The sequence below is a fragment of the Balaenoptera acutorostrata genome, chromosome 8, assembly GCF_949987535.1.
Source record: "Balaenoptera acutorostrata chromosome 8, mBalAcu1.1, whole genome shotgun sequence".
Lineage (NCBI taxonomy): Eukaryota > Metazoa > Chordata > Mammalia > Artiodactyla > Balaenopteridae > Balaenoptera > Balaenoptera acutorostrata.
In genome coordinates this window covers 63172483-63191435 of record NC_080071.1, presented here as the reverse complement: position 1 = coordinate 63191435, position 18953 = coordinate 63172483, and the positions used below count along the sequence as shown (strand labels likewise).

Below are 18953 nucleotides of genomic sequence, written 5' to 3'. Positions count from 1 at the left end.
ACTCTATACCATGATCCTAATCAATTGAGTGTGTATCATGGGTTAAAACCCATGAAGTTTCAGACTGAGGTTTTGGTAAACAATACATCCAAAAGTGTGTGTGTATGTGTGTGTTTTGTATGGTTGGAGGGGGAAAAGTAAGATGGCGAGGAAGATAGTTCTTTTTAAGGAAAGTAAAAATATAAGAAAGTCAAAGTCTGATATTATTCAATTCAACCAATGAATATAGTTGGTAATTTGGAGAAGAAAAAGTCAGCCTGTGTGGAGAAAATATTCAATTGTTTTATTACCTGTTAAGCATCTAAATCAAAACTATTTAAAAATTTTTTTTCTAGATATGAGGACATTTTCATTGTATTTACAGTGTAATGGCCAAACCAGCAAAAGAGTTAATAAAAGATACTTTTCCTTTTCAAAGATCTTGACTCACATTACTGGACAAGTATTAATAGATCTTTGTTGAAATATATTAATATCAGTCAAGATTTTTCAATCTTCTCATTCATCACTGCGAATAATTAAAATAGTTTTCACATATTTTTTGATGTATAAATGCTGCTACTTTATCACTGAAATTGTTGGGAGTTTCAACAATTGTGGAGGATGGAATGGAATTAAAATTGGGTGAGACTCAAGGGAAGAAGTGGCAAAATGATTTCATGGAGCTTCAAATTTAGATCAGTCATAGCCAGGGCCCCTAGGAGAAGTAGAAGTTCCCTTTCTGTACTTAATATGAATAACATTAATATTAAAGATAAATGTGTGTAACAGGAAAACCAAAAAGTGATATTACTGTATATGTGAGGTGTCAGTTTTTCTGGGAAGTGTTTGAGTAGCGGAAAATGGAGTGGGCCTGGAATTTGGAGGATGGGCTTTCTTTTGAGAACTCAGATATGGTAGTTAGAGAAGGGTCATTTCTGCATTGCAGGTGTAAGACTATTTTCCTTCCATCCAGTTATACACTTAGATGGGGGGTTTAGTGGTGTGGATCCATAAACTGAGAGCCCTGTGTAACTACCGAGCTGGTAGAAGTGATGTTTAGGAGGCGTGGACTAACCATTGGGGGAAAGAATGCTTCCACCTTTGTTCCATCCTCACCCCCAGAGGACTGTGTAGTATCTTAATTCACCAAGTGTTTAAGCAGACAATCCTACACAGCTCCAACACCAATAAACCACTATAGTATTTGGAACATCTAGTAACGGTTTTAGGCATTGCCCCCAAAACCAAGGGTGATATTGTAGGCTACCAGATTAAGAACACTCTGCTTTAGTCTCCCTCCCTCTCTAATTTCCCTTTCTCCTTCTCTTTCGTTCAAGCCTTCCTTTCCTTTTTTTTTTTTCTCTCTCCGTCCCTTCCATCCTCTTTCTGTCCTCCTCTCCTTCCTTCCCTCTTGTCATCTCTCTCGACTTTCCTTCCTGTGACAATTATACATCAAAACCCACATAGCAAAATTAGACAATTCCTATTGCTCATCTTTCTGAAGAATGATGATTTGTGTGAACTTGGACACCAAGCCTAAATGCCTAAGTGGTTGAGTAGACACTATTGGTATCATGTATTGGAAAGAAAGGTTTCACAGTTGATTAATTTAAATGGAACATGGGAAGTCATTGAGCTCAAGGGAGCATGCACAGTTCACCAAGATCTTGTAAGAAAAGAGGAGGAAATTTCACAATGGTTGCATTCTTGTCATGCACCATGGACATGAACGTGGCTGGAGTCTGACTAAATGGACAGAAAGTCTTGCTGAAACTGTACTGAGCATCTACCACCCTGTCTTACATCAGTAACAGAAGACCTCTCTCATGCCACTGTCATTAAATGTAAAAAACCACTTGAAGGAAGTGGAAACAACTGATGGAGCCCCATGTACCAAACTGGCTTCATTTGGGGGGAACATCTGGGAAGAGTTTGGGAGGCGTACATGCAATAGACAAAGGATGCGTGGAGGAGAAATAACTGGATTGTATTGAAAAGGGCGTAGCTGGGGCTGTATCCTGAAGGCCTTCGTGGATGTGCCAGATCTGTTGTATCTCTTGCTGACCTTGATAGTGGCCTCTGTTGGCAAATCAGATGCTCCTGGATTCCTTCACTTCACTGAGCCCTGTCAGGTGCCATTGCTGACTGAAAGGACCTCAGAGGCTTCAGGTACATGAGTCAGCAAAGTACACAGGGAATAATGGTCTCAGACTAAGCTTCTGAATCATTGTTCTTTAAAACATGTCTATGGAACTTTGAAGTGTTATGGATAGCCCAAGTCAGCCCTAAATTGTGATTTATTCAGCATCGGCAATTATTAATTTGTAATAATCATCACTTTCTCTAGTGTAAATCATATTAACCTTTCTTTGAGCTCTTAAAATCTAGTTTTGTAATATATCAAACTAAAGGTAAAGACTAGCGTGGCAACCCCTCGAATGGCGGCATTCCTTTTTTGTGGGTCTCGGATAGCTGTTTCAGAGTAAAAGGAGATCATCCAGCAATTAGTTACTATCTTTAGCATGTTTATATTTCTAAAGTGTGCAGTTAATATTATTATGTATCCGTCTTAGCATTCCGAGGTGAGTTTTTAGAGTTCATAGGTAAGATTGTTCAGTTTCTCAGATGTTCTGTGGAGTTTAAAAAACCTCTTTGGTAAAAATTCTTAATATGATAGCAGCTGGAAGAAGAATTGTCATTGGGATGACCTTCTCGGTGGATAAATTGACAGACACTTGATGGACAGCCTTCTTCCATCTCTCTGCCAACCTTTTACTTCCTGCCATAAAATGCAGGAGCAGAATTTTTACTCAAGGGATAAGATTCTCAACAGTCATTTGTTGCGTATCTCCCTCAGTGCAGTTCCTCAAAATTTGAAAGCTCTCTCTGTCTTCAAGGTATTTTTCTCATTACCTGCAGAAAATGTGTCCTTTGGGAAGAAATTCTAAAACAATAGTGCAGGTGCTGAATCAGATTTCCCAGGTGTGTTAGGGACTCCGTTATAAGGCTGCTAAATAGTACTGGCTTGGTGTATTAAATGGCACTCTTGTGTCCTATTGTAAGAGTTAATACAACTGCCAAAGGTACCTTTCCTTGCAACAAGAGAATAGCTTTGACTTTGAAGAAATATAGACTATGAAGTACCCAGTTGAAATGTCCAAAAAGAAAATAAAAGCACTTACTAGTAAAATGAAGGCAATTAATTTTCAAATAAGTGTGTTTTTAAAATGTGGCCCTGGGGTGACATGTAAATTCAAAAGACTAATATTTTCTCTGGGTATAAAATCATTGGAAGATATTTTCCCTTGAATTCTGAGAGTATCCCCAGACTGGAATACACATTAATTGATAAAATATGTACTTTCATCTAGAATATTTCATCCAGGGTATTATCATTGTCAAAGAAAAGATTTTTCTGCAGTTTTGGGGCATGGATTATAAAGGTGACACATACTCATTCATGCATTTGTCTTCCCCTCTTTCTAGAAGGTATATCGCATGAATTCTGGGACATTGTGTATTTTGTTCACTGCTGTATCTTTAACCCTTGAAACAATGTCTATAGGGGTCAGGCAATGAATATTCACTATATGAATGCATGAACAAATTGAATAAATAAATTAACCTCTAAATATATTTTCTTTTTTTTTTCTTTTGGTGCTTATTAACTTATTTTTTATACAGCAGGTTCTTATTAGTTATCTATTTTATACATATTAGTGTATATATGTCAATCCCAATCTCCCAGTTCATCCCACCCCTCCCACCCCCCCGCTTTCACCCCTTGGTGTACATACATTTGTTCTCTACATCAGTATCTCTATTGCTGCCTTGCAAACTGGTTCATCTGTACAATTTTTCTAGATTCCACATATATGCATTAATATACTTTATTTGTTTTCCTCTTTCTGACTTACTTCACTCTGTATGGCAGTCTCTAGTTCCATGCACATCTCTACAAGTGACCCAATTTTGTTCCTTTTTATGGCTAATATTCCACTGTGTATATGTACCGCATCTTCTTTATCCATTCGTCTGTCGATGGGCATTTAAGTTGCTTCCATGACCTGGCTATTGTAAATAGTGCTGCAATGAACATTGGGGTGCATGTGTCTTTTTGAATTATGGTTTTCTCTGGGTATATGCCCAGTAGTGGGATTGCTGGATCATATGGTAATTCTATTTTTAGTTTTTTAAGGAACCTCCGTACTGTTCTCCGTAGTGGTTGTATCAATTTACCTTCCCACCAACAGTGCAAGAGGGTTCCTTTTTCACCACACCCTCTCCAGCATTTGTTGTTTGTAGTTTTTCTGATAATGCCTATTCTAACTGGTGTGAGGTGATACCTCATTGTAGTTTTGATTTGCATTTCTCTAATAATTAGTAATATTGAGCAGCTTTTCAAGTGCCTCTTGGCCATCGGTATGTCTTCTTTGGAGAAATCTCTATTTAGGTCTTCTGCCCGTTTTTTGATTGGGTTGTTTGTTTTTTTAATACTGAGCTGCATGAGCTGTTTATATATTTTGGAGATTAATCCTTTTTCCATTGATTTGTTTGCAAATATTTTCTCCCATTCTGAGGGTTGTATTTTTGTCTTGTTTATAGTTTCCTTTGCTGTGCACAAGCTTTTAAGTTTCATTAGGTCCCATTTGTTTATTTTTGGTTTTATTTCCATTACTCCAGGAGGTGGGTCAGAAAAGATCTTGCTGTGATTTATGTCAAAGAGTGTTCTTCCTATGTTTTCCTCTTAGAGTTTTAGTGTCTGGTCTTACATTTAGGTTTTTGATACATTTTGAGTTTATTTTTGTGTATGGTGTTAGGGAGTGTTCTAATTCCATTCTTTTACATGTAGTTGTCCAGTTTTTTCCAGCACCACTTATTGAAGAGACTGTCTTTTCTCCATTGTATATCGTTGCCTCCTTGGTCATAGATTAGTTGACATAGGTGTGTGGGTTTATCTCTGGGCTTTCTGACCTGTTCCATTGGTCTATATTTTTGTTTTTGTGGTAGTTCCATACTGTCCTGATTACTGTAGCTTTGTAATATAGTCTGAGTCAGGGAGTCTGATTCCTCCAGCTCCATTTTTTTTCCCTCAAGATTGCTTTGGCTATTCAGGGTCTTTTGTGTCACCATACAAATTTTAAGGTTTTTTTTTCTAGTTCTGTAAAAACTGCCACTGGTAATTTGATGGGGATTGCATTGAATCTGTAGATTGCTTTTCATGATATTGATTCTTCTAATCCAAGGACATGGTATATCTCTCCATCTGTTTGTGTCATCTTTGATTTCTTTCATCAGTGTCTTATAGTTTTCTGAGTACAGGTCTTTTTACCTCCTTAGGTAGGTTTATTCCTAGGTATTTTATTCTTTTTGTTGCAATGGTGAATGGGATTGTTTCCATAATTTCTCTTTCTGATCTTTCATTGTTAGTGTATAGGAATGCAAGAGATTTCTGTGCATTAATTTTGTGTCCTGCAACTTTACCAAATTCATTGATTAGCTCTAGTAGTTTTCTGGTGGCATCTTTAGGATTATCTATGCATGGTATCATGTCATCTGCAAACAGTGACAGTTTTACTTTGTCTTTTCCAATTTGTATTCCTTTTATTTCTTTTTCTTCTCTGATTGCTGTAGCTAGGACTTCCAAAACTCTGTTGATTAAAAGTGGCGAGAGTGGATAACCTTGTCTTGTTCCTGATCTTAGAGGAAATGCTTTTGGTTTTTCACCATTGAGAATGATGTTTGCTGTGAGTTTGTCGTATATGGCCATTATTATGTTGAGGTAGGTTCCCTCTATGCCCACTTTCTGGAGAGTTTTTATCATAAATGGGTGTTGCATTTTGTCAAAATCTTTTTCTGCATCTATCGAGATGATCATATGGTGTTTATTCTTCAATTTGTTAATATGGTGTATCACATTGATTGATTTGCATATACTGAAGAATCCTTGCATCCCTGGGATAATTCCCACTTGCTCATGGTGTATGATCCTTTTAATGTGTTGTTGGATTCTGTTTGCTAGTATTTTGTGGAGGATTTTTGCATCTATATTCATCAGTGATATTGGTCTGTAACTTTCTTTTTTTGTAGTATCTTTGTCTGGTTTTGGTATCAGGATGATGGTGGCCTCATAGAATGAGTTTGGGAGTGTTCCTTCCTCTGCAATTTTTTGGAAGAGTTTGAGAAGGATGGGTGTTAGCTCTTCTCTAAATGTTTGATAACATTCACCTGTGAAGCCATCTGGTCCTGGACTTTTGTTTGTTGGAAGATTTTTAATCACAGTTTCCATTTCATTACTTGTAATTGGTCTGTTCATATTTTCTGTTTCTTCCTGGTTCAGTCTTGGAAGGTTATACCTTTCTAAGAATTTGTCCATTTCTTCCAGGTTGTCCATTTTATTGGCATAGAGTTGCTTGTAGTAGTCTCTTATGAAGATTGTATTTCTGCGTTGTCCATTGTACTTTCTCCTTTTTCATTTCTAATTTTGTTGATTTGAGTCCTCTCCCTCTCTTTCTTGATGAGTCTGGATAACGGTTTATCAATTTTGCTTATCTTCTCAAAGAACCAGCTTTTAGTTTTATTGATCTTTGCTATTTTTTTTCTTTGTTTCTATTTCATTTTATTTCTGCTCTGATCTTTATGATTTCTTTCCTTCTGCTAACTTTGGGTTTTGTTTGTTCTTCTTTCTCTAATTCCTTGAGGTATAAGGTTAGATTGTTTATTTTGAATTTTCTTGTTTCTTGAGGTAAGATTACATTGCTATATACTTCCCTCTTAGAATTGCTTTGGTGCGTCCCGTAGGTTTTGGATCCTCGTGTTTTGTTTTCATTTGTCTCTAGGTATTTTTCGATTTTCTCTTTGATTTCTTCAGTGATCTCTTGGTTATTTAGTAACGTAGTGTTTAGCCTCCATGTGTTTGCATTTCTTATGTTTTCTTCCCTGTAATTTATTTCTAATCTCATAGCGTTGTGGTCGGAAAAGGTGCTAGATATGATTTCAATTTTCTTAAATTTACCGAGGCTTGATTTATGACCCACAATGTGATCTATCCTGGAGAATGTTCCGTGTGCACTTGAGAAGAAAGTGTAATCTGCTGTTTTCGGATGGAATGTCCTATAAATATCAATTAAATCTTTCTGGTCTATTGTGTCATTTAAAGCTTGTGTTAGCTTATTAATTATCTATCTGGATGATGTGTCCATTGGTGTGAAGTGTTAAAGTCCCTCAGTGTTTTTGTGTTACTGTCCATTTCCTCTTTTATAGCTGTTAGCATTTGCCTTATGTATTGAGGTGCTCTTTTGTTGGGCGCATATATATTTATAATTGTTATATCTTCTTCTTGGATTGATCCCTTGATCATTATGTAGTGTCCTTCCTTGTCGCTTGTAACATTCTTTATTTTAAAGTCTATTTTATCTGATCTGAGTATTGCTACTCCAGCTTTCTTTTGATTTCCATTTGCATGGAATATCTTTTTCTGTCCCTTCACTTTCAGGCTGTATGGGTCCCTAGGTCTGAAGTGGGTATTTTGTAGACAGCATATAGATGGATCTTGTTTTTGTATCCATTCAGCAAGCCTGTGTCTTTTGGTTGGAGCATTTCATCCATTCACATTTAAGGTAATTATTGATATGTATGTTCCTATTACCATTTTCTTAATTGTTTTGGGTTTGTTTTTGTAGGTCCTTTTCTTCTCTTGTGTTTCCCACTTAGAGAAGTTCCTTTAGCATTTGTTGGAGAGCTGGTTTGGTGGTGCTGAATTCTCTTAGCTTTTGCTTGTCTGTAAAGCTTGTGATTTCTCTGTTGAATCTGAATGAGATCCTTGCTGGGTAGAGTAATCTTGGTTGTAGGTTCTTCCCTTTCATCACTTTAAGTATATCATGCCTCTCCCTTCTGGCTTGTAGAGTTTCTGCTGAGGAATCAGCTGTTAACCTTATGGGAGTTCCATTGTATGTTATTTGTTGTTTTTCCCTTGTTGTTTAATAATTTTTTCTTTGTCTTTAATTTTTGTCAGTTTGATTACTGTGTGTCTCGGCTTGTTTCTCCTTGGATTTATCCTGCCTGGGACTCTCTGAGCTTCCTGGAGTTAGGTGGCTATTTCCTTTCCCATGTTAGGGAAGTTTTCAAGTATAATCTCCTCAAATATTTTCTCGGTTCTTTCCTCTCTCTCCTATCCTTCTGGGACCCCTATAATGCGAATGTTGGTGTGTTTAATGTTGTCCCGGAGGTCTCTTAGGCTGTCTTAATTTATTTTCATTGTTTTTTCTTTATTCTGTTCTGCAGCAGTGAATTCCACCCTTCTTTCTTCCAGGTCACTTATCCATTCTTCTGCCTCAGTTATTCTGCTATTAATTCCTTCTAATGTATTTTTCCTTTCATTTGTTGTATTGTTCCTCTCTGTTTGTTCTTTAATTTTTCTAGGTCTTTGTTAAACACTTCTTGCATCTTCTCAATCTTTGCCTCTATTCTTTTTCTGAGGCCCTGGATCATCTTCACTATCATTATTATGAATTCTTTTTCTGGAAGGTTGCCTATCTCCTCTTTGTTTAGTTGTTTTTCTGGGGTTTCATCTTGTTCCTTTATCTGGTACGTAGTCCTCTGCCTGTTCATTTTGTCTATCTATCAATGTGGTTTTTGTTCCACAGGCTGCAGGATTGTAGTTCTTCTTGCTTCTGCTCTCTGCCCTCTCCTGAGGCCTTTTCATTCAATCTTTTCAAGTTGGAATCTTAATCATATTTCACTGCTTTTCATTCAACAAAAATGTTACACATGTGCCAGGAAAAGTTAGAATCATTATCTATGATTCCCATACAGGGAGGTGGTTTCATTCCATTTTTAGCTTGTTTCTGGGGAGTTCATGTATTTGTCCCTGTGTTAATCCAGCTGATAAGCTGAATCCAAAAAGTGATGTTTAAAAGGCTGGAAAGAAAGAAGAGGGATTGTTGAAGGTGAAAGGAAGAACAGAGTTCAGGTAAAGAAGTTGTTAGGACAAATTCTGGAGTTACGGGGTGAGAGAGAGAGAGAGAGAAAGAGAAACACCTTAAGTCCATTAAAATTTATTACTTAACACTGAGTATGATGTTGGCTATGGACTTTATTATGTTGAAATATGTTCCTAGTATGCCTAATTGCAGATTTTTTATTATGAGTGAATTTTGATGTTGAATTTTGTCAAATGCTTTTTCTGCATCTATTCAGATGACCATATGATTCTTTCATTCTATTAATGTGATGTATCACATTTATTTTGTGTATGTTGAACCATCCTTGCATCCCAGGGATAAATCCCACTTGATCATGGTCAGTGATTCTTTTAATGTGCTGCTGAATTCGGTTTGCTAGTACTTTATTGAGAATTTTTGCACCTGTATTCATTAGGGATATTGGCCTGTAGTTTTCTTTTCAAGTAGTGTCCTTTTCTGGTTTTGGTATCAGGATAATACTGGCCTTGTAAAATGAGTTTGGGGTGTTCTCTCCTCTGCTTTTTTTGGAAGAGTTTGAGAAGGATTGGTATTAAATCTTTTATAAATTTTTAGTAAAATTCACCAGTGAGGTTATCTGGTCCTGAGATCTTTTTTTTTTTTTTTTAATTTAAGTATACTAGATTTACAATGTTGTATTAGTTTCTGGTATACTTCAAAGTGATTAAGTTATATATATATATACACACACACACACGCAGACACACACACATATATATGCATATATACACAAATATATATGTATACATATTCTTTTTTATTATACATTATTACAAGATATTGAATATAGTTCCATGTGATATACAGTAGGACCTTGTTGTTTATCTTTTTTATATGTGGTAGTTTGTATCTGCTAATCCCAAACTCCTAATTTATCCCTAGCCCCCTTTTCCCTTTGGTAACCATAAATTTGATTTCTATGTCGGTGAGTTTGTTTCTGTTTTGTAAATAAGTTCATTTGTGACATATTTTAGATTACACATATAAGTGATATCATATGGTATTTGTCTTTCTGTGACTTATTTCACTTAGTATGGTAATCTCTAGGTCCATCCATGTTGCTGCAAGCGACATTATTTCATTCTTTTTTATGGCTGAGTAGTAGTCCAGTGTGTGTGTGTGTGTGTGTGTGTGTGTGTGTGTGTGTGTGTGTGTGTGTACATTCTCTTTATCCATTCATCTGTTGATGGACAGCTTTTCCTTCTGTACCAGAAGCTAGGTCTCTTGACTCTTCATTTGAGGCCAGTTCTCCTACCAAATTTAATCACCTGTCATGTAACTTGCTCTGTGAAGGCAGTTCAAGCATAAGTGTGACCTGAGTGAAGTTGCAGGGGGACAGAGGCAGATTCTATAAAAGAAATAATTTTTTAACTGTTAGGTCTATCCAGTAGTAGAAAGAATGGGTGTCTACAAAAAGGAATTAATTCATCTATTCATTTATTCATCAAGGAATATTTATCAGGTGCCGCCTAATTCCAGGCACTGGGTTATATGGTAGACTTAACAATGGGCAAGATAACAATGGTATGTGCTGTCACTACACATATAGCCTACTACAGGAAGACAGACAACAATAGCAATACAGGACTTAAGTGTAATGAGAAGGTGAATACAGGCTGCTGTGGGAAGTCGGCACAGGTTCCCTTAACCTAAAAAAAGAGCTGGTGACAGGAGATTCTGGGAAGATTTCTCAGAGGAAGTAAGGCATTGACTAAGCTAGTGAAATTGGAAAGAATATTCCAGACTAAGTGAATAGTATTGTGTGTTCAAGGAAATAAAAAACACCAAGTGTGACTGCCATGGGAATGTAAGATGGGGAGAGAAGTATGGAGAGAGATGGCTAGAAACTAAGAGGTGGCCTGGTCTGGAAGGGCCTAGAGAGCCAAGGTAAGGGGCCCAGACACTTTCTTAGATGACATTGAAAGGTACTTTGTTTATCAAGTCTTGAGAAGATAAAAAACAAAAAACAAAAAACTGTGCATTAGGTATGAAGAGTAGAAATGAAGTGAGCACCCCATGAACCTAACACCTGGTTTGAAAAAATGGACATTACCATTTATCTTTAAAGTTCCCTGTGAACCCCTTGCCAATCCCATATATTTCACTTTTATCTCAAATAAAGATTTGCTTTTCTTTATAATTTGACCACATATTTTTATATCTCTAAGAATTGTATTGTTTAGTTTCATAAGATTTTTAACTTTATAAATGGAATTATACTGTAAAAATTTACCCACACTTTGCTTTTCCCTCTTAGTATTTCATTCCTGAAAAGCAGCCATTTTGTTAAATGTACCTATAACCCATTCATTTTCACTCTTATATAGTTTTCCAGTTTTCTTTTAATGGACATTTGTGTTATTTCCAGGTTTTTACATGCAGCATGAGTATAAACCTTCTTCTCCATGTAGTCTGATGAGTATGTGTAAGAGTTTCATCTAGGAAATATACCTAGAAGTTAAATTGTTCATTTATCGGGTATGCCAGTTTTCGAGTATATTAGATGATGACATTATTTCACACAGCAGTTTTACCATTTTCCTCTGCTGCTAAGTATAAACAAATTCAAGTTATTCCACGTTGTCAGCAAAATTTAATATTGCCAAATTTTAAAATTGTGCCAATTTTATGAAATATTTCGTTGTGTTGAGCTTAAGCATATTTTAATATAATTGTTTACCATTTAGTGATGGAACATTTGGTAATGTTCCTCTTCAAGAATTTTGCCAAGTTTTCCACTGGGTTTTTACTTTTTCTGATTGATTTATAGGAATTCCTTTACATATTCATAATACAAATAATTTTGTATTGTACAAATATCTTCTCCCATTTGATGACTTATCTTTTTCTACCTGTATGTCCTTTGATGCACAGGTGTTCTTGATTTTAATAGAATCAAATTTATCAACCTTTTATGTTTGGATAATTTGTATTTTATTTAAGAAATCGGCCCCTACTGCAAGGTCATAGAGATTCTTCTACTTTGTTATATAAAAGGTTTATAATTTTGTTTAAATTTTTAACTTACTTTGCATAATTTTTTTTTTTTAATGTATGGTCTGAGTTAGAGGTACAGATTTTCCTCCATACAATCGTCAGACTATTTACTACAAAGTCTGTCTTTTCCTCACAGCTAGTTCTGTCAAAATTCAGATTTCTTTGTTTTTCTGTTGTCTGCTCTGGATGCTCTGAACTATTTCATTTGTCATTCTGTCCATTCCTGTGCTAATACTCTGCATGCTTAATTACTATACCTTTATCATATTCCAAGATCTCTGCAAGGCAAGTCTCCCATGTTGTTCATCTTCTTGAATGGCTGGACTGTTCTTGACCCTCTGTTCTTCCATTTAAATTTTAAGATTGGCCTGTCAAGTTTCAAAACCAAAAACTTAACGCAGTTTGTTTGAGGTTGAATTGAATCCATAGATCAATTTAAGGGGATATTATATCCTATAGTCTTAAAATCAGTGACTATGCTATATCTCCATTTATTTATTTATTTATTATTGCCCTTCAATAAAGTTTGATGATCTCTTCATAAAATTCTTGTACCTCTTTGGATTTATTTCTACATACCTGAATTATTGATGCCATTACAGAGAATATTATTAAAATGTTTTGTTTCTGTTTGTTGCTGGAATATAATTTAGTTGAATTTTTTTTTTTTTTAAGCCAGAAAATGTTCTGAGGAGTTTTGTGAACTCTTATAATTTAAATACAGTTTCTTTTAGGTATTTCACACAAATAGTCTTATGAGTAATGACTGTTTTATTTCTTCCTTTCAAATTTTCTTATTCCTTTATTAATCCTTTCTTGACTTGCTATGTTAAGACCTCCATTGTTGAATAGACGTAGTGAGAGCAGGTGATTTTATTCATAATCCTAATAAGAATTTGCTTAACTTTTCACTCTTGATTGTGATTTTGCTATTCATTTAGTACATATATGTATAAATATATGTATATATGATTTGACATGTATTTAGGTATTTATTTTATATAATTTGTTATATGATTTATGTGTATAAACATCTCTGTCATAACATTTATAATACAAATATACAATTGTATTATTTAGTATTTTAGTATTTTTTGTTTTTATATATGTCTGTATATATATGCACACACGTGTTATTTATGTATGTGCACACATATATATTATAATCACAAGTGAAAAGTAGTTAAGTGAATTCTTATTTTCTTGTTAAGATTATGAATAAGATCACCCACTATTGCCACTTCTGTTCAACACTGTACTAGAGGTCTTAACATAGTAAAGTAAGAAAGAAAAGTATAAGGATTAGAGAATAAATGAAAGAATTTTTTTCAGGTTAAGGAAGTTTCCTTCAACTCCTAGTTCAGTAAAAGTTTTTGGCATGAATGAATGTTAACTTTTAGTAAACATTTTTGTTCTGTATCCACTGAGGTAATTAAATATTTTCTCCTTTAATCTGTTAATACAGTGAACCCTATAAATTGATTTTTCAAATTTAAATCAAACTTGTATTCCTGTGGTAATTCTAAATCGGGAATAAAGTGTTACTATTATTATACATTGCTGGATTTAGTTTTCTATAGGGCTTTTGTATCTATGTTCTTGAGTGAGATTGTTCTGTAATTTCCATTCTTTTTTTTTTATACATCTTTATTGGAGTATAATTGCTTTACAATGTTGTGTTAGTTTCTGCTGTACAACAAAGTGAATCAGCTATATGCATACATTTCTCCCACGTCCCCTCCCTCTTGAGCCTCCCTACCACCCTCCCTATCCCACCCCTCTAGGTCATCACAAAGCACCGAGCTGATCTCCCTGTGCTATGCAGCAGCTTCCCACTAGCTATCTATTTTACATTTGGTAGTGTATATATGTCAATGCTACTCTCACTACGTCCCAGCCTCCCCTTTCCCCTCTGTGTTCTCAAGTCCGTTCTCAACGTCTGCATGTTTATTCCTGCCCTACCACTAGGTTCATCAGTACCGTTTTTCTAGATTCCATATATATGCATTAGCATTTCGTATTTGTTCTTCTCTTTCTGACTTACTTCACTCTGTATGACAGACTCATTCTTGCACTGAGACTAGTTTGGTTGGGAATCTTTGATCCGGGGTAGGGATGTGCTTGGTTTGAGATTTAACTCTAATATGGAGCACAATTGGAAGTGTAGTTGTCTTTCAGAGACAGGCAAGTATCTCATTCATAGATTGGATGAGGTACAGAGAATTCTTCGTTACCAGGTGGTCTACAGAATTCTTCCCAACTCTAAAATGTGGTGGTTCTGTAGTTCATTATCTTTGCCATTATCATTTACTTCATTTTTTTTTTAAATGAGGTGCGTTTTTAAAATTTATTTATTTATTTTATTTATGGCTGTGTTGGGTCTTCATTTCTGTGCGAGGGCTTTCTCTAGTTGTGGCAAGCGGGGGCCACTCTTCATCGCGGTGTGCGGGCCTCTCACTATCGCGGCCTCTCTTGTTGCGGAGCACAGGCTCCAGACGTGCAGGCTCAGTAATTGTGGCTCACGGGCCCAGTTGCTCTGCGGCATGTGGGATCTTCCCAGACCAGGACTCAAACCCGTGTCCCCTGCATTGGCAGGCAGACTCTCAACCACTGCGCCACCAGGGAAGCCCTACTTCATTTCTTGAGAAGTACTAGAAAGGGTAGGAGATGGAAGGAAAAGCTGATGTTGCCCTGTTAAGTGGAAATATATTTCAAAATATGACACTGTCATAAGAATATTTTTTTAAACATTTTCATAGAATTTCCATGGTTCCATACTTTCTGAAATTAATTCATGAAACATTCTGTACTAGACTCAGCAACTTGCTATAGAACGTGCCTAGAAACTATTTAAAGTTGAGTTTTGAACTTTGAACATGTTCTTTTTCAATCTCACCTGGTAATAATGTCAAGTGCACCAAATCTCTTCTATCCACTGGAGATGAGAACATTTCCCCTGTGATGTTTAAACTTAATTCCAGAGTCCCAGTCCCACGGGTAATCATCCTCCTTTCCCCTGTACATTAAAGTGGTGTCCTTAATTGCTATAATATTCACAAGGAGACCATTGGAACTGGAGTGCTCTCAGTTGAAGAACAGTACTGCAGGTGATAAGGATAGAGTGGTATTGAGAAGTACCCAATTTACTTCAGTGAATTCAGTCCTTCTTAGGAGGCAAGCGGTCGTGATACATTTACCTGACCTTTCAGAGCAATAAGGAAAATGTTTGACGTGCATTCAGGACCACAGAAACTTTTAAGGCTTATCTCAGTGGAATAGTGTTCAGAAAAATAGTCTGTATACTACCAGGATACAAAGGTGGTATACATTTCAAGTTCTTTCAGTCTGGGAGTTTGCAGAATTGTTACCAATGAGAAATATAAGCACTACTAAAGTCACAGTACACTTTTCTTGTGCTCCTTTTGCCTTTGTAGAAAAACTGTGCATCTATGGGGGTAAATCGGGAAGGCAGCTCTGTTGTACTACTGAAACATGATCGTATAAATCACAGACTGGCCAGAGCAGATGCCACATGCTGAAGTTCTGGACAGTACAACATTAACCACAAGCCCTTTCCTACCCTAATGGGGCCAGCGCTGCACAGCTTGATTTGCTCTGTTAAGCTTGTTAAATTATGCTTTCAGTGCGGCCATGGCCTTGTGTTTTATACTGAGTGAGCCTGCTCAGGTGTCACATATAAAATCTGTTCCTGATATTTATTGAGTGCCTATAGCGGTTGGGGGACTAGATAAGGTTTCTGCTGGTACCTCTAGTCAGACAAATAACTTTTCCTTCTTTGTTCTGGTTTTTATTAGATTTCCCTAAAAATTCCATGTTTGTTATATTAGGTACCATATATGCCTGAGTATATAGCACGGTAAAATATAAAGTGACTCCTATTTTCCCAATGAGGATATGAAAACGTTTAAGGAAATAGGCAGAATGGCCAATGTCCACTTACATTTGATTTACTGATTCAATTAAACATGCATTTTTGTAACCGCATATGTAAAATTTCTTAGTGATATTAATACCTTGCTATCACAGGAACTTTTGTATTTTCATATTTATTGCTTTGATATTTAAATACCAGTTTACAAGAGTATCCAGGACTTATAACTGTGAGATCAAACCCCAGGAATACTGATTCTGTTTTAAATTTCTTTCTTTTGTTACTGATTTATAGTCATTTGTGTCTGAATAGGCTAACCCACCCCACCCCCATATCTTGGTGGCTGAATACAGCAGAATTATTTCCTTTCCATGCAAAGTCCACTGTAGGTCTGAGTGGCTCAGGAGCACCAGTGATGCAGGGTGACAGGCACTGTCATCTGTAGCTATATTATCTGGATTACCTGGCCTTCCTGATTGGCAATCAGGGGTGATGGCTCCAGATGGTCTCATAAAGGCATTTAAAAACTTTGGCTGAGAAGTGGCATGTACCGCTTCTGCTATACATCTCTGCTCTTGATCAGAACTCATCAATGAAAACGTCAGTGGGGTAGTATAAAGGGTCCCCCCGCCCCAAGGTGCTCGGAAGGAGAGAACTGACTCTGGGCAAGCACCACAAGGCTAAAACCCAACACTAACATTGCCTGAAAGTTGCTTTAGGCTAATGTGGAGCTTGTTAAAATAAAGTAAGTGAGAGCGGCTCCAGGATGGGAGAAGCTTTTTAGTCTTGAGGATGAAACTGGGGAGGATGCTTCACCTAATATATCTCATATACAGTGTTGAAGGAAGAAAGGGAGAAGCAGAAGTACATTAAAATTTATTTGGGCTCCTTTAGGGATTAAATTTCACAAGAAATGTCAAGAAAGTCTCCCTAAACAAAAATATATTTACTCCATTCCCTAGGATAAGTAGCTATTAGTAACAGTCATATTACTCACAAGAGTAGTTTAAAAACTCAACCACCCATCAATTCCCTTAAAGCTTGTCAATAGTCATGAGGTAGACAGCGTTTATAAGGTGAAAGTGTGTGTTCCTAGCCTACCAGCCAAACACGTCATAAGTAAGTCCTGGCCTTCTCTCAAGCAGTCCTGTTCCTACCCTCTTACTGACTGGAAACTACGTTTAAAGAATAAAATCCAAACCCTTAACAAATCGTAGTCTGGCTCTGACATTTCAGACAGACCACATCACTGAATGGTGCCCATGCTGAACTTTCCAGCTCTGTGCCCTTAATATTCTTTCTTAGATACGAAAGATTTCCAGTGCTCACCCCCACCAGGCTTCCTCCCCCACTGACATTTTTACCTGGAGGAAAGCATTCGGTCTTTCTGGGTCCAAATCAAATGCTTCCTTTCTCAGGGAGGGGTCTTTGAGTCTTCTCTGCGATCCCATGGCAACGTCATTTCCTCATTCTAATCATGTAACCCCTTCTTATCTCCAGCCACCTCTGCCTCAACGGCTCTTGTCCGAGTCTCCATCCCCTCTCCCTCTGAAAGCCTTCTACCTGCTCTCCTGCCTCTGCCCTTGCCGCTCCAAAGTCTATTCTTGCAACAAGAGCGAATTTTTAAATATAAATCAGTTCAAGTCTTTCCTGTGTTCCAGATCATCCAGTGGCTCCCTGTTTCATTCAGAGTAAAAATCAAATTCCTTACAGTGGGTAGACTGACTATTTTTCTATTGATGCTGTAAGAAATTACCACATGGTAGCTGAAAACAGTACAAGTGTATTGTCTTATAGTTCTAGAATTTTATTGGGCCCAAATCAAGGGGGTTGACAGGACTGATTTCCTTTCTGGAGAGAGTCTAGGAAAGAACCTGTTTCCTTGCCTTTTCCAGCTTGTAGAGAGAGACCTCCTGCGTTCTTTGGCATCTCGTCCCTGTGCATCCTTAAAGCCAACAGTGGCCTGTGGAGTCTCTCTCATGTTCTATCACTCTGACATTGACTCTTCTTCCTCCCTCTTTTGTATATAAGGGACCCGTTCAATTACCTTGGACCTATCTGGGTAATCTAGGATGCTTTTCCTCTGGTAAGATTCTCAGCAGATCATCAATGTTAAATCTATCAGTGACCTTAATTTCCCCTTGCCATCTAACATAACATGTTCACAGGTTCCAGGGATTAGGACATGAATGTCTTGGTGAGAAGGGGCCATTATTAGATTGCAACGCCTTCATGGTCTAGCCCCTATTACTTCTCTGATCTCAGGCCCTACTACTTTCCTGTGTGCCCCCGTGTGCTAGTCTTACTGGTCTCATTGCTGTTACAAATTCCTGATATGCTCCCACTTTCGGGCTTTGCCCTGATAGTGTCACCCCCTAAATATCTATGTAGCTAACTTTCTCACCTCCTTTAAGCCTTTGCTCAAAAATCACCTTCTCAGTGAGGTCCAAGCTGACTACCCTATTTAAAATTACAACCTGCTCCCAGCCCACACTATACTCTGTTTTTTCCCAGAATCTGACATTGTAAGCAACTTACTTTTATGCTTGTTGTCTATAACGTAAGCTCTCAAAGAACTCAAAGTTCTCAAAGAACTTTCATCCTCTGTTATATGTCTAGACCTAGAATAGTGCCTGCACATAGTTGGCAAGCAATAAATATTTGTGGCATGGATGAAATCTTTTTTGTTGTTTGTTTGATTCTCTTTCACCTTTATTGAGACATACTTAATATACAAAAATTACACATATTTAATGTGTATATATCGATGAGTTTGGACATATGTTATATACCCAGGATACTAACACCACCATCGAGGCAATGAATATATTCATGACCTCCAAGATTTATTGTGTCCCTTGCTTTATTTTCATTTAGTTATTTATTTTGTGGTAAGAACACTAACATGAGATTTACCCTCTTACGTTTTTAAATGCACAATACAGTAGTGTTAACTGTAGGCACTCTGTTGTACAGCAGTTCTCTAGAATTTATTCATCTTTGTAACTCTAATTTTATACCCAGTTCTACAGCAACTCCCCGTTTCCCCTCCCCATCCGCTGGCAACTACCGTCTACTCTTTGCTTCAGTGAGTTTGACTG

General features: G+C 36.9%; 1 protein-coding gene across 5 annotated transcripts in view; it reads left to right on the top strand.

Moving 5' to 3' along the window:
- PARD3B (par-3 family cell polarity regulator beta) overlaps positions 1-18953 on the top strand; it is a 1043271-nt gene that overhangs the window by 398203 nt on the left and 626115 nt on the right. The gene's annotated exons all lie outside the window — the stretch shown is intronic.